Source organism: Vipera ursinii (genome assembly GCF_947247035.1).
Source record: "Vipera ursinii genome assembly, chromosome: 6".
NCBI lineage: Eukaryota > Metazoa > Chordata > Lepidosauria > Squamata > Viperidae > Vipera > Vipera ursinii.
Window position 1 is genome coordinate 74,793,547 of NC_139515.1, and position 3,980 is coordinate 74,797,526.

Below are 3,980 nucleotides of genomic sequence, written 5' to 3' on the forward strand. Positions count from 1 at the left end.
CTTGATATTCTTTTTGTTGTTGTTGATCATTACCAATTACAGAGGTTTAATGTAAACTATTTAATAGCCTGCATTTAGGCTATTAATAGGCCATTTAATATTAGTTAATAATTCTACATAAGAAAAAAAAACTTTGGGACAGTTGTAAGATAATTGAATCAATCTACTTTGTTAATGGTACAACTAATTTCAACATGCCCAGTTATGCTTTCTCTTGTGCATATATACTATGTGCATAGATGTATATTTGCATAATATTCTGGAATTATCAGAGTAAAAAATAGTAAGCCAAAGAAATTTAGGCGCACTGGCACACATTAAAAAATAAATTCTGATGCCCGCTCTCAAAAGAAGATATATAACCATAAAGGTAAAGGTTCCCCTGCACATGCGTGCTAGTCGTTTCCAATTCTAGGGGCCGGTGCTCATCTCCATTTCAAAGCCGAAGAGCCAGCGCTTGTCCAAGGAGGTCTCCGTGGTCATGTGGCCGGCATGACTAGACGCCAAAGGCGCATGGAGCGCTGTTACATTCGCACCATAGTGGTCCCTATTTTTCTACTTGCATTTTTACATGCTTTTGAACTGCTAGGTTGGCAGAAGCTGGGACGAATAACAGGTGCTCACTTTGTTACGCGGCACTCAGGATTCGACCCGCCAAACTGCTGACCTGATCGACAAGCTCAGCGTCCTAACCCACTGAGCCACCGCGTCCCTTATATATATAACCATACATTCACATAAATATACATATGCAATATATATACATATTATTTATTTATTTATTTGTTTGTTTTATATACCGCCCTTCTCCTGGAGGACTCAGGGCGGTGTACAGAGCAATAAAGTAAGAATACAATAAGCAACAGAGTGAGAAAATTGTAAAACCCAAATCCATCAGGCCAGGCCGGCTTGGAATAGATAAGCTTTTAGATCACGCCGGAAGGAGCAAAGGTCGGGGGCCATCCGGATTTCAGCTGGTAAGCGGTTCCAAAGGATTGGCGCACCCACCGAGAATGCTCTCCCCCTGGGGGCCACCAGCCGACATTCTCTGACCGGTGGCACCCTGAGGAGGCCCTCTCTGTGGGAGCGCACAGGACGGAGGGATGTTGACGCTGGCAGTAGGTGCTCCCGTAGGTAATCCGGACCCACACTATGTAGGGCTTTGTATGTCATCACTAGCACCTTGAATTTCACCCAGAAGGCAACTGGAAGCCAGTGCAGCTCACGGAGCAGAGGTGTAATATGGGAGTATCGGGAGACCCCCAAAAGCATTCGTGCAGCTGCACTCTGCACCAGCTGAAGCTTCCGAGTGGTGCTCAAGGGCAGCCCCATGTAAAGAGCGTTGCAGTAGTCAAGACAAGAGGTCACAAGTGCATGGGTGACTGTACGCAAGGCATCCAGGTCCAGATAGGGTCGCAGCTGGCTCACCAGACGAACCTGGGCGAAGGCCCCTCTAGTCACAGCTCCTATATGATCTTCTAAGGAGAGCTGTGAATCTAAGAGGACACCCAGATTGCGAGCCTTATCTACGGGGGGTAATAACTCGCCCCCAAGATTAAGAGATGGAATACTCTGAATATCCTGACATGCCGGTATGTACAGCCATTCAGTCTTGTCCGGGTTGAGTTGAAGCCTGTTCCTCCCCATCCATTCCCGGACCGCTTCCAGGCAACGGGACATCACGTTGAGGGCGTCACTGATGTGGTTTGGAGTCGAGATGAAAAGCTGGGTGTCATCAGCATACTGATGATAACCCACTCCAAAACCACGAATGATCTCACCCAGCGGTTTCATGTAGATGTTGAACAGGAGAGGCGAGAGGACCGACCCCTGAGGAACTCCACAAACGAGAGACCTTGGGGTCAACCTCTGCCCTCCTGCCAACACTGACTGCGAACGTCCCAGGAGATAGGAGGAGAACCACCGAAGAACTGTGCCTCCCACTCCCAATCCCCTGAGACACCGCAGCAGGATACCATGGTCGATGGTATCGAAAGCCACCGAGAGGTCTAATAGGACTAGGATAGAGGAATATCCCCTGTCCCGGGCCCTCCAGAGATCATTCACCAGAGCAACCAATGCCGTCTCCGTGCTGTACCCGGGCCTGAAACCCAATTGGCACGGGTCTAGATAATCCGCTTCATCCAGGACCAGAGGGAGCTGATGCGCCACCACACTCTCAACAACCTTCGCAAGAAAGCGAAGGTTGGAGACCGGACGAAAGTTATTTAACACAGCTGGGTCCAAAGCGGGCTTCTTGAGGAGAGGTCTCACCACCGCCTCCTTCAAGGCGGCGGGGAAATTACCCTCACTCAAAGAAGCAGACACACATGCATATAAATATACATATGCTAGATTATTCACAAGGAGGCAACCTCGCTGCTTATGAAGGACTGCACTGGCATTGCCTACTTAATCTCATCCCGAGGACATGAGTGTTGCTGGATCACCGTGCCCAGTTCCCTGCATTGTGTGCTCATGCCATGAATCCTGACCCGCTTGACGTGTGGACTGCTTTCTTGGACTTTCATGTGTGCCCGTTGGAATCTTGCAGTGCTGAGCTCAGAATCTGAACCTGCATAATGGGTGCTTTCTGAGGACCTGGTTTGGGGAGGGGTGAATAAACACATGTAGAACTCTTGCTGTATGTGAATGTGCATGTATGTGCATGAGAGCGGGGCAGCACAGTCGTGACAACCCAATTTCATGATCGCTTTTACTGTGATCACTTACGCTAAATGAATCGTACGGTCATTAAGAAAATCCAGCTCCTCCAACTAAAGTTGCTTGTTGGAAACCAGCTGAGAAGGTTGCAAACCGTGATCATATAACCAATGGGGTTGCCAAGTGCCCAAATTGCTACCCCATGACCATCGGGGTGGTTGTGACAGTCATAAGTCCAAGGACGGGTTGTATACCACTGTGACTGTTGTAACTTTGAACTCTTATCAAACAAAACAGTTGTAAATTGAGGACTACTTGTGATATCTGAAGATTTATATGATTCCCTCTTGGTTTGGAGTAGAAGGGGCTTGTCCCTTGATACTTAACCTGCTTCTTTCAAAATGCTACTCCAATCTGTTCTACCTAAAATTATCCCTAAAATCAATAAAAGGTAAAGGTAAAGGTTCCCCCGCACATGTGTGCTAGTCGTTTCCGACTCTAGGGGCCGGTGCTCATCTCCGTTTCAAAGCCGAAGAGCCAGCGCTTGTCCGAGGACGTCTCCGTGGTCATGTGGCCGGCATGACTAGACGCCAAAGGCGCACGGAGCGCTGTTACCTTCCCACCGTAGTGGTCCCTATTTTTCTACTTGCATTTTTTACATGCTTTCGAACTGCTAGGTTGGCAGAAGCTGGGATGAGTAACAGGCGCTCACTCTGCTACAAGGCACTCGGGATTCGACCTGCCAAACTGCCGACCTTCTGATCGACAAGCTGTTAATTTGGTTTTTTGGTGGTGTTTGTTTTGTTTCATTCCAATCACTAATTCAGTGTTAAGAGTATGGAGGTAGCCAAGAAAGCAAAAATATGATTAAAACAAACTCTATGTTCTGCCCTTGGAGAATTCTTAGATGAGATCTAACGTGGATGAGGTTGAAAGCTTTGTTTACACTATAAATATAACTCTAGATGTATTACATACTTGTCTGTACCGGCAATATAACTTCTGGACCATATTCTGAACAGGCTTCTGCTGGTTTATTTAGCAGGTACCACAGAACAGGTATGTTTCCACTGTACCTTACATCCTGAATTAGAAGATTTTTTCAGATTTTTTTTGATACTGTATTAAATTAGAACTGTCAGCTTTCTCATTAAAATGGGGCATGTAATGTCAGCTAATAGGGTTTGCATTGCAACATAAGCTTTTGAAGGGAAAAGTATCCAATCCAATTGACAAATTATAAGAATGGCAGGAAAAATGCAAATACTGAGAGTAAAGCAACATTAGATTGAAAGATTTTGAAGCGAATATCAAAA